Source organism: Opisthocomus hoazin, chromosome 7 (assembly GCF_030867145.1).
Source record: "Opisthocomus hoazin isolate bOpiHoa1 chromosome 7, bOpiHoa1.hap1, whole genome shotgun sequence".
NCBI lineage: Eukaryota > Metazoa > Chordata > Aves > Opisthocomiformes > Opisthocomidae > Opisthocomus > Opisthocomus hoazin.
The window spans coordinates 18,105,513-18,118,580 of NC_134420.1; the positions used below are offsets into that span (position 1 = coordinate 18,105,513).

The 13,068-nt window shown below is 40.3% G+C and overlaps 1 protein-coding gene across 2 annotated transcripts in view; it reads right to left on the reverse strand.

Moving 5' to 3' along the window:
• Window positions 1-13,068, reverse strand: part of MOB2 (MOB kinase activator 2) — a 114,723-nt gene that overhangs the window by 44,467 nt on the left and 57,188 nt on the right. The window lies entirely within an intron of this gene.

Here is a 13,068-nt window from a genome sequence, read left to right on the forward strand (position 1 = left end):
TGTGTAACTAACTGGTTCCCATAAATGGGACTGACAAGATTGTATACAGAGAAAAATTATACTTGTTCCATTGTTCCACGTTGCCAGGATGTGGTGTCAAATACCGCTGCAAGAGGAAGTCAGAAGTGCTCCAGAACACATTCGGAGAAACAGGGGACTCGGACTTGACACTGGAGAGGGGCAATCCAAGCAGAGCTGTTCAGCGCACACTCGCGCGTCAGAAAACAGCTCGAGGATCACGGTTGTAGATTACCAGAAGACAATAATCTCCTCCGGGTCTTGCAGTTTTCTGACCACCTTTTGAAGGATCACTCCAACAACAAAGAAAATCAAGCCTGAGCATTGTGTCTGAAGCTTGAAGCATGTATGAAGCTTGAAGTATGCATTTAGGGCAAACAGGGAATTACTCTCCTAAGGATGAGATGAAGCATGCTCTTAAAGAAACACTTTGTTTATAAATATTTTTTTTAATCCTGAGAGATGGAACTATTTTGAAATTGCATTGCTGTATTCCAATATGTACTTGTAGGAGAACAAATTGCAATTATTTTTCAAGAACATGGCAATGAAAATATTTAACCTGTACTGTAACATAGCTTGTAACACAGAAACTGCCTCATCATTACCATACTTACTCATGCTATAGAGCAGATTTATTTTCATAAACTATCCTGTGCACAGAGAAGTCGAAATTCACACCTATTTCCTACTGACAATGTCATGACAGTGAAGTTGAAAACTTATTAATCTATCTAGCTTTTCAATACATGTGAAGTATCAAAAGCTTATTTTATTTTTCAGTCCACTCAATTTCTCCAAACCAGTAAGAAACTCTCTCCCTCCCACTAAATGCCCTTCAGAATCGCTATAGTCAGAGTGCGAGCTGAGGGCCAGAGCAAAAGCAGAAAACTTAAACACAATATAACCCCTTTCCGGAGCATAAGGGAGAAAATGGAACGGATAATTCCACAATCCCTTTCGGAAAAACCCAAACCTGTGCTTTTAGTTCTTGGACCATTTTTAGGAGAGCTGTTACTTATTCATAGATCTCTGTAGTACACAGTAATGCACTACTACTTGTCCTGTACCCGAGCACTGTCATTCCACTATTGATTACGTACTGCATTATTGAATCCAAACTTCTCCCACAGGGAGCAGAAGTATGGGGTTTTTTCCTTAAAAGGAGAGCATAAAGACGAGACATGAACTCTAACTCGTTTGAAGCCACCTCTATGAAAGTAAAATTAATTTTTGTAATCAGTACTAGTGGAATTGACTTTAAAACACAGCAGTCCCAATTTGTACTGTTTTAAATCAGGACACACAAATATGAATAATGTTCAAAATTTAAGGTGGGAAAAGGCTAGAGCGTACTCTTATTCACATAATATAGGACAGAACTGGAAGAGCCATCAAAATCTAAATGAGTAGAATTGGTCTTGGAGAAACAGAGCTGCCACACCTACTGCGATACCCCTCTAGCTCAAAAGTAGAAGAAAAACCCTGCTGTTCTCACCCTGTATGTTTTCCCTGTTGTTACAAATTGATTAGCATTGCAACTGGAAAGGGCTACGATTACTCTGCAAGGGGCCTAAGCACGCATTCCTTCCCTGCCACCGTATATACTCTGTTCCTTGCAAAACTCACTCTTCAAAGGTGAACAATCTGTGTGACAAAAAACAATCAATAAAACTGAAAACAAGGGGTTTGGCAAGAAATCCTACAAGGAAAAGGGGAAGATCCTGGCGATTTTTCTACGCTTGAAAGATTGGGTCAAAGTGACATAATAAAAACTACACATTCAGCTCTTTTTATCACCTTTCGGCCAGCTTCTCTCATAAAACTCCGAGGGCAGGTCCCGATGCGACAGACGGCAGCAGACGTGCCGTTCTGCCCAGGGTCCAGCCAAGGCCCTCGCCACAGCCTTCAGCTGCTCGCACGCTCCCCGTTCGGCTGGCAGCCGATGCAGGTATGTAGTCACTGCCTGCCTTTTGTGTTTCACAACAAGGAGAAAACACATTTTCCCCCTCCCTTGTCTGGGAAACAGGAAACAGTCTTATAAAGACTCTCCCACATACAGACTGGGCAGGAAAAAGGTGGAGTTTGGCAACGTTCAGATTTGTTCTTCAAATGCAGACCAGTAATTATTCTAAGGTAAGGGACAGGATGGCTGGGCTTAGTAATGTGTACTCACCCTGGTGCTGCTGTTTTCAAATGTATTTATTTTTTTAAGCAGACTTACCCATAAATGTAAAAAATCAGTTATTTTTACCTGAGTTTTTGGGTGGTTAGACCCTTGCACAGACTTTTTTTACCTTTACACAAAGGCAAGAAATATGCCTTTTTAAATAACTGTACAAGTTAATTAGTTCTTAAACTCCTCATAAAGTGGCTAGACATTTTTATCCCTATTTTATAAATGAGAGTATATTGTTTCAAGTGCAGAATATAGCTCCCCAGAGCACACGAAAAGTTCTACACCTCCACTTCAGAAACCATAAGCTAGTAGCAATATCGTCGGGGGGGAGGGGGAATTCATTAGGACAGAAAAATATGTGCATTTTCTACAAATGTCAATCACTTGATAACTGTAACTTGTATGTCTGGAAGGACAGATCTTGTCGCTTATACATATTCCAGAAACTTACACTAAAAACTAGTAACAGGCAACAGCACACAAAGAAGGCTCTCCACTGAAAAAAATCCCGAGATGCCTGTTTGAAATTACCGGTGTACAAGCTACCTGGGAAACAAAAAAAACCCCAAACCTAAAATAACTTACTAAATCCAAAATTAAGTATCTATCTGACCTTTTTTTTTTCCCCACTATCCAGAGACTGAATGTTTCTATGACCACTTACATCAGAAATCCAGAACTTCTTTTATATAAGTACTATAGAAGACCTTTCTAGCCATTGTTCATGGGGAAAAAAAAAAAACCACTCAGCCTTTGGAAAAAATCTGAAAACCTGAACTGTGGGAGGAGCTGTGGATGATACAGAAGACACTGAAGGAATACAATCATGACTGCCTATCCTCAGCGGGTACCAAGAACATATATATCGTTTGCCTTTTGTTTTTATATGGGATGTCCTAACCTACTTTTAAAACGCAAAATTTTGCGCAAGATTGCTCTTTGTAATGTGCTCTGAATTCGTTCTAGGCTTAAGAGCCTTTTAAAAGCTTTTCATCACATGGGGATGGCACAATTTGGAAAAATACTAACTTTTATATAATTTAGATCCTAAATTGCTTATTAGGCAGAAAAAAAAAAATCTGGTATGTGCTCAGTATCCAGCTCATTCAGAGTTTATGCTGTCTATATTAAGAAAAGCTTTAACATTCATGAGTGCTATTAATCAGCAGCTCTCAAAATGGTTTAAATCACATTTTTCTTTTCCGTAGCATGTGCCTCCAACATAAACTTGCATAATATGCCTGTATCACATATTCCTCCATCATAGCACATACACCACGACTTCCAGCTCATGCCAGTGCAGTCCATGCACGTACCCTGACACGTCCCTTCTGTCAGTCTCCCCTCTACCCCACATGCCAAAATCCCCAGCTCTCTACCCATTCCAGAAATCTCCAAGCATGAAAAGACGACCTAGCTAGTTCTCCAGTTTGCTGGCTGGAGACAACAGGCTCTCTCCTGCCTTGCTCTTTGCCACGAAGAAGAACAGGTAGGCAGCCATCTCCTGAGCCTTGGATCCACTTACAATGACAGCGGCAAGGAACACACCATGCGGTTTGGCTCCCATGCTAGGAAGGGGACCGGTCAGAAATTCGGGGCAGGCAAGCTCTGCAGGAAACAAACCACTCCCAGCACAGATAACCTCCTCCAGCATTATGGCGCAGGGTCCTGTGCATAACAGCTCTTACTGCACCGTTCCGGGCTTCCAGGTCAGCTCAGAAAGGCATCAGGCATTGGTTTCAGAGTTCAAGGCATTCCCCAGAAGGCACTGCATGCCCTGTGGCTTGGAATGGCTACAAAAAGCAGTTAAAAGACAATTTTCTGATCGGAAAATCTTCCCTAAAACAACAATCAGCTCCTCTGTCAGACAACAGGAGAAAAACCAAACAAAGCAAATGCACAGTAGTGTTCCATGAAAAGAGATGTTACAGACCGAGAAAATAATGTTTTGAAAATAGGGGCTTTTGTTTAAACTGTACGCTGGAAAACAAGAAGAAAGGTCTCTCATGACATGAATGGTTAGTACAACCAGTACAAATAAAAGAGAAATGCTCCTTTGGCAACGTGTTTGATTTTATGTAAAACCTAAGTTGCACAGTAAACGCTTGGGTAACTCCAGAGACCCCCAGTATCGCCCGGCGTTGTGCAAGCTAAGATGCAGCACAGAACTCCAACTGGCCTCCTCTGAAGTGATCTTTCCCCTCTTGATTGCATCATACACTGTTTGGCACATTGCCCACCTTCACAATCTAACATCCAAACTGCTTAGTATTAGAGTGCTAAACTGGATGGGAGTCCATCTCTCTCAAAAAGTCATATTCCAACCACTGAGAAATCAAGTTACTTTAGTGAAAAGACTGAACGAAACTGCAAAAAATGGGATTTCTTTCAATTCCTGAATAGCTACCTTAACTTATGCTTGTTGAGGTCAGGCTGAAGAGACTTTTAGAGCTTAAAAAAAGATATTTTTTAATAATCTTAAGTGCAGTGAGAGTCCTGAGCATACTATAAAACACAGCACTTAACACCATAAAAATATTTAAATATGTAGTCAATGTAGTTCCTATTCAGAGTGTTCTATGTGCCATCACTCATTACAAAAATCCCCTAACAAGCTCCATGAAATCAAATTATAATGAACAAGTGATTAAACTCCCCTCAGAAAACTGTCATGTTATTTTATCAAGAATATACTCATAATTAAAACTGAGTAGGAAAGCAAAGACTCGACTTCAAAAAGAAGAGGTTCAACACCTCTGAGTAATGTAGCTGCATGACCGCCATGAAATAAAGCTCCCAAGCCAATAAAACCCGACATGCACATAAAGTCAGCGTGGTACTGTCAGCTACCTAACATACAGCATGAGCATCTTTCCTGTCAATGCTTCATTATCTTTAGCATCCATTGGCATTGTTGCTGTTCTCTCCCCTGTGGCGTACGTTAAAGAACTCACATTTTCTTTTAGCTGAGCTAGCAGCACTAAGGAAAGTGCTGGTTCATCCCGCATCATTGGCAGGACAGAGCTTTGGGAAGGTAATATTTAAAAAAATAATTAACAGGTTTTGCTTTATTTTTCTTTCTTAGCTTTAGAGCAGACCATAATGAAGAATCCCCTCAATACAGCTATGGGGAAAGAAACCTCAATTCACATCATCATTATTGCAGGTATGGTTTGACAGCAGGTAGGAGAAGAAAACCAGCTCCCATTCTATCTTAACAGAAAGCTTGAATTCACTGAAAAAAAACTTTTAAAATGGCTATATTTAATACATTTGTTCATTATGCTGTCACAGTAATATCCCATTAAAAAGCTCTAGTCCTCAGAGCATCTTAGGGGGAAGAAATAGAAATAAACTGTCTATTGCATATCAAGCTACTGACTCAGCAATTCACAGTAACTGGTGTAAAAGTTTAGAGTTAATTTACTGCCCTTAATTATTATTAATGAGGTATAAATTGGAATGTTAACAGTCCTGGTGTACAACAGACAAATTATATGGCTATTTTTAGTGGGTACTTCTTACCCTGCATATATACTGCCTTCATCACAAGTCCTAACCACACTACATACTCCATGAAGTCGTTTACTCGAGGGGAGGGAGGTGGCATAAAAGGTGCCCCCCCCCAAAAAAAAAAAAAAATCAAATGTCTGAAGTGGTTTGTTGGCCCCAGGTTGTTAGCAGAACATCATCTTTGTAATACTGAAATCCTAATACGAGCATTTATCACTGCCTGAGATTCTGCATAAGAGCAAGGGCGACAGTTTCCTTGAATTTGTGCCACAGCATTGTTTTATACCAAGAGGTGAGTCATTTACAGTAAGTATAGACAGACACTGGGGGGGAGGGTGTGAAGAGGGAGAAAAGAATACACACACACACACACACACAACCTGCAACAGCACATTCCAGAGCTCTGAATTAAATCTTTGCTTCTGGTAGCGACTAATAAAATATTTGTGAAGAGTTACTGTTGGCTGCACACAGATAAGCTATGACAATGAACATATACTACTATAGGTTATTCTTTGATTTAAGTATTTCCAAAGGGTAGGAGACTAACTACTCAGGCCAGTTTTAAGAGTATGTTTTAAAATGAACATCTTATGTCAGAGCCTGAGATTTTTCTTTTTCTTAACCACTTTTTCACATAAAAACTACAAAGATATTTCCAACTAAAGTATCATCTAGCATAAAGTACTACAGTTTCAGAATTACATTACAAGATTATTCTACACTATAAGCTCCATTGAACTGAATAACTGGCTGACCAAGAGGTTACCCCAAAAAAAAGGTTTTATGTTTAAATACTTATTTTCTGTAAGTCATCTGCAGCATTCACCATGAAGAAGGCTCAGTTCCAACTCCATATTTGGGAACAGCTCTATTAATATAACAACAACGCACAGTGCGAGTTCTAATGAAATCTTCTTTTAGAAGCATTATATTTATAATACTTTCCCCTTATAAGGCTTACAGTTTAAATCTTTACGCATACATTGTTAGTGAATAACTACTTTTGCCTGCTCACACATGCAAAAAATCCCAAAGAAAACATATGTGAGATCATAAATCTTGTGTTGGATGACAAAAGCTACCAGAACAGCCAGGCTGAACATAGAGGACAACAGCTACAGAAGTAATACCCATGATCTCTATAAAAGAAACCCCATTCCTGAAGGTGATGATTAACACAAGATTCAGAATTCCAATTCTAGCAGCGGTTCAATGTTTTGTACCATATTCCCATCTCCCACTACTTGGCAAATGTACTGTCACCTCACGTAAGGTGGAGAGTAGCAGGACTGCCCAGGATCCATGCATAATGCCAAAGTGTATATAACTGCTGCAGATGGCAAGTGCTTGTCACCAGGCAGTGACAGTTAGACTGTCAGTCCTGCTGCTTGTTTTCACTACCCTTGCGTTCATCGTCACTCTCCTTCTCCAGCTTTTGACTGCTCCACACCCCTCTCTCCACAGATCCTGCAGCAGACCCAACAGCAAGGTAAGAGGGGTCTTTCTCAGGCAGAGCACCGGGAAGAGCATATCAACCAGAACCCGCACTAAGGAACCCCCAAGACACAGGGCACACAGCAGAGGTCGGAAGCAGCCAGCCACCCTTCCTGGCTCCACCGCTCGCTACATGTGGGGAAAAGGTGCTAGACTGCAATCCTGTCCTGATCGTTTGGCTACGTCACCAAGCATTAACGTGCTGGCAAACACGGGGTGCGGGGGAGGGGAGTGAGAGACTTGGGGGAATGTATGTTATATAGGAAATTTCTGCTGTTTGTGGATGAGAACATCTGCCACATTTTGCTTGTCCTCAGAGGCTGTTCTCCCTCTGTACGCAGGCAGCAGTCGGAATGTCCTCAGATCTCAGTCTACATCCAAGTGCACTACTGAAATGTCATCCCTGCATACACCGCAGGAACCTTCCTCCTCCAGAAGGAACAAATAAGGGGCATTTTAATAGAATCACAGAATCGTTTAGGTTGGAGACAGTCAAGATCATCGACTCCAGCCATTAACTTAACACTGTCAATTCCACCACTAAACCATGTCCCTAGGCTCTGTATCTATACATCTTTCAAATACCTCCGGGGATGGTGCCTCAACCCCTTCCCTGGGCAGCCTGTTCCAACGCTTTACAACTCTTTCAGTGAAGAAATTTTTTCTAATATCCAGTCTAAACCTCCTCTGGTGCAACTTGAGGCCATTTCCCCTTGTCCTAATGACACATGAGAAGACACTTCACTTTGTAGCTGAAGCAAAGTGAATGAAAATCACTGTCAGCTTCCGAAAACGGAAGAGTAAACATGTAACTAAGTTACAAATGAGCACAAAGGGCTACAGCTGACCAAGAAAGTACCAAGATCCCCTTGAGCCCGGCAGAGTTCAGTCAGCAGTACTGACATACTGCATCTTGGCTTACGTTTTTTGACGCTATAAAGCATTCTAAAGCAGATTCTCCAAAAATGGATTCCCAATCCAACAAAAACTGAAGTGCATAATCTACATTTTTTGCCTTAATCTGATAAATTTGTGCTGTGCTTTCCAAGGATAACAGTCTGTATTGCTAGTCTTACATTTTCTCTTTTTTCATGATAGAAACTGTGGTAATTTGGGAGGACTGTAAAGCAGTTCAAACAGCTGCTTCTCCTCAGATAAGATATTTGGATGTTCACACTACTTCTGTCTGCCAGATGAGCTATTTCAACAGGCTTTCATGAGCTGTTTGTCACACCCTTTAACGCTACTTTTCCTGCAGTTGCAACGATACTTAATAAAAAAGCCTTCTGAAACAGACTTCTTGTGCTCTGATATCTACTTTTTTGGGCAAAACAAACATAAGATACTGCTTTTTCCTTCTTGGCTTGCTTTGTGTCTGTACAAGAAGGAAGCACACAAGAAAAATAAATTCTTTTTCAATTTCAGTGCTTGGCTCAAAATCAAGATTCATTAGTTTAAAGCAGTGGCTTGGAGTAGAGGAAGCAGATCTTGGGCCCAACAATATTGTATCAGTCAGCTGAGTATCCATTAATCATCAAGAAGTTCCTAACTATTTTGTCCCCATCCAACTTTAATTTGTTTCAAGGCATTCATTACTTCTGCCTTTGATTATATATAATCACCTTCATGTACACATAGTTCTGAGATGAATGCAGCAAAAAAGGCATCTCTGTGCAGAGCAGAGCTCAAAGAGCATTTTCCAAAGGGCCCAGGGCAGCTCTGGGCAGGAGAAGAGAGATGTCAAACTATTTGAATTCTCAGCTGAAACACCAATATCACAAGTTAAACTTTTCAAGCAGGGTGAGCAAGTGCCCATCAGCAGCACAGGCACTGACTGAGGTGCTAGCTGCAAACACTGCATTTTCAAAGCTCTCACCCCTGCCAGATTTCTGAATGCATGATCTAGCTACGTTCCTTTGGCACTTAAAAATGTCCCAGGAAAACATGCCACACAGCAGTTATTCAGTAGTGCAGAGTCAGGTACAGTAATGACGAGAAGATAAAAATTTATTTAACATTGAAACATTTTACTTTGCTCTACATATTTGTTTCAACAAATAACCTCTTGTACATGCCGTTCAGTTTCCTTTGCTGTAAGTTTGGGATGGCTGCTATGCAGGAGTTGCAGAGACCATTGCCTAGTTTTAACAGTTACCTTCAGGCGGTTTTCAAGTTTCTAAACCTGCACTGATTCAGAAAATATTGCAGGCCAAGTGTACGCTGCATGGCCCTGTCAAAATTGCCATGCCAAGCAGAAGAGAGTGATGGGGCATCACGTGGCTCACTGACCAGGGTCATCATAAATCCTAGTAGGCTGTTTATCAGTATATCCCATGATATTTGAAGCAAGGTCAGCAAGTTGCCAGCTGTCCAAAGGAGCTCTTCAGTTCTACACTTGCACAATCTACTTAACGCTGCAGCAAAGTTTTCCTGCAGTGGGCATAGCCATCGTGAAGGTAAACCTGCATAGGCACTGTTCTGTCCGCATCACTACAAGGGTTAGAGGAACACACAGGGTCCCACGTTACAATCTTCAAAGGCACAGGAATCTTAGCTCACATCATTGAAGTTCACACTGCATATTTGTTTCGCCTGGGTTGAGGTAATATCTTGTGAAATGAAGGCTTGGATTTACACCCTTCCTTAAACTTAAATGATTAGGAGACAAAGAGGAAACAGACGTGTAATAAACAATATTTGTTATTTGACACCTTATCAGTGTGCAAAGACTTAATACTGGCTATCAGTAATTCCAAATGCTAAAGGGACAAGAGAAGACAAAAAACCAGTATTTGCAAAGAGAAAAAACGATGCTGAAACGATTACAGTACTAGTGCATTTTTCACTGTCAATAAACACAGCACCAAGCAAATAAGGAGATACCTCCCAAGTTAAGATGACCTTCAAGAGAGATCGTTTATAAAAGGAAACTTTGCAATGCAAAGAAATATAATCAGCACACGGCAGGTTAGCACAGAACAGCAAAGCTGACTTAACACACACTGTCAAAGAGATGCTGGCAGGTAAGATTTCTACCTCAGTTTCAGCAAGATAAGGTAGGTCTCTTAAGTCAGTGTCCCCTGATGAATCTCAGCACCAGATTACTCCGTTTCCACAAGCATGTGACCATTACCTGCTTCAAAAAGCAAGAGCAAACATGCCCATGTCCAGTGAGACATGCTCAAAGAATATCTATAAATCAGTGTCTCTAAGTGAAACTCCAGATTTTACATGTGTTTCCAGTTTATATGTGTACAGTTCTTACACTAGTATCAACTGAGGTACAATGGAACACGAGAAAGGCTAGGTGAGGGGAGCTTTTTTCTGGTATTAGGTTTGAAAACATTTTCAAGTATCTTAGCTCCCCTTGCAGTCTTCCTCCTCCTTTGTAAGTTTACAAGTGCAACCAGAGCCTGAACAAATCATACCCAAAGAAAAAAGCTGATTATTGTGATGACTCTTGCTACAGTTCCTTGTTTATAAGCAAAATTAAAAACAAGAATCAATATTTTCCTGAAAATAGGATCAAACATCTGCAGTTTTGAGGAGTACCTTGTGACATCAAAGACAGAACTATTAAAAGGAAAAGTGCATTTTTACACAAAAGATGTAAAGGTCTTCATGTAACACCTGTATCCTAGAGAATGGGCTTCTCCAATCACCCTTTTTGGTTGCCTCATCCAAGATACCACCACCACCTAAAACAAAAACACTACGTAGAGCTTGAGAAATCAATCTGTGAGAACTTAAGACATCATTTAGTTACTATTTAAGAACACCTGGATACAGTATGTAAGGAGAACAAGTTCTACTTCCATTTAAAATTCTTGTTCTCCCTCACAAATGCTGTTGCACCCTGTAATGTGAACTCCCTGCAAATTCAATAGTTCCAGTTCACAAAGTAAGATTCAGTACAGCAAAAAGGTGCCAAACAAAGTGACTTTTGATATAAAGAATTCCTTCCTATTGCTTTTGATGCACAACTTCTATGTTTTAACATTATTAAGCATTTAGCGTCTGATTCAGAGTATACTTGGCAAGTTTATCACCACACTCTGCAGTTACATCCCTGGACACATCAATCATCTTGAGGTACTCGCATCCGGCTGTGCAAACGACCTGCCCTTTTTTTTTTTGTTTTTAAGTAAGAGAATATCAATTTTCAAGCACTACACTGTGAACAGTGATCCCACAGTAACTACGTCTTTGCCACGTGCAGGTAACCTGCTGCAGAAGTATCTGTATTTGCCCTACAACATTCCACCCCAACGAGCTCCCCTCTCCCGATGTGACCTGCGGGACAGGGTGCCGCTCCACCTGACAAGTGGAACACGCTGTCCCAAACAAACACCCCTAAAGATCAAAACAAGCCTTTCTGCTGACATGCCAAAAGTTTAGGCTAAACAGGAAAACATACTTGAAGCTCTTTTTCCATTACCTTGCATTATTCAACCATCCAGGCAAGAGATAAACATAAAAGGAATTTCTTTAATTAGACAAATTCACTCTTCAGCATCTGTTGTTTAACAGAGCAAAGCACATCAGCATGTTAGAATCAGATAATACTGAAGTCTCCCACAAACTCACATTTGAAGCTTCTTTTTCATGCAAGCATTTGGGTGCCACTGGTTTTACTCACTGTAATACAACACTTCCACTTAAATGTTTGCCGTAAAATGTAATGCCAGGTATGCACTAGGCCACAAGAAGTGAAATTCCTTAAAACAATTATGCAGCATCTTGCAAGTTAGAACAAGGCAGAACAGATGCACAGGGTGATCTTGCACAACTTAGTTCCCTGAAGTTCTATACCATGAATTCATTTTTAATAAACCTCAAATCATTTAAAGACTGGACTTCCCATAACTAAAATCTTAAAAGTTCCTCTACATAAGCAATATCCACTACATCTTGCATTTCAGCACCATTTCTTAGTTGACTCTCTAAATTCAGATAATCTCTCAAAGGGTTAAAAACCTCTGCTAAAATAATATAATATATATACAATATATTCTTAACCTCTATCCACTACAAACTCAATCCCACTGAATGACAAACTCCTCTTACAGCTTAAAACCAAATACTGTAAGATAGTAACTTTCAATTACGCTTGATTTTGTATGCAGTCAAATATTGGAATTTTTATTACAGTTATTAAAAAAATTAAGGAAAAGCCAGTAAGATGGTAGCATCCATTTACTCTGCCATTAGAAAAACTAACCCAAATTTAATAGAAAAATTTAAACGTATGTTGGCAAAGAGCAAAGGACCCTTCTAAGAGTCATCGTGCAAGCCAGTGCAGCAAAGAACAGTGCAGACCAGCTGAATGCGACTGCCAGAGTATTTCCTAGCTGATCTGCCTGCACCACTATATGCCCCTCTTGTGCACAGATTGCTAATCAAGTGTGCAATGGACCATGAGTTTAAAGCAACCAGGCAGTCTGGGGCTCGTCTGCATGCTTGTACTCTGAAATATATCTGCGCTTTTCAGGAACGCAGCCAACTGAGCCAAATGCACCATGAAGCACTTATCACAACGCTTACTCAGTACAGAAGGTTAAAAGAAGCAGCAAAGTAAAATGATATTCCAAGACTAACAACTTTATTCATTTGTCAAGTCATCTGCCAGGTACTAATAAACAGTTAACGCAGCGCCGTGGAAGTACATGTCCTCTTCAATTCAGGTATGCTGTGCTGAGAAATAAAACTTACATCGTATGCAGACATACAAGAATCTGCTTTAGTGACAAATGCAATTATAGAAAACCACTTTCACCTGAAAACTCTATTTTCAACATTACAAAAAGATTCATTAAACAAGCAGTATCTAGTTAGTTATCTTCTTTATAGTAATGGTATAT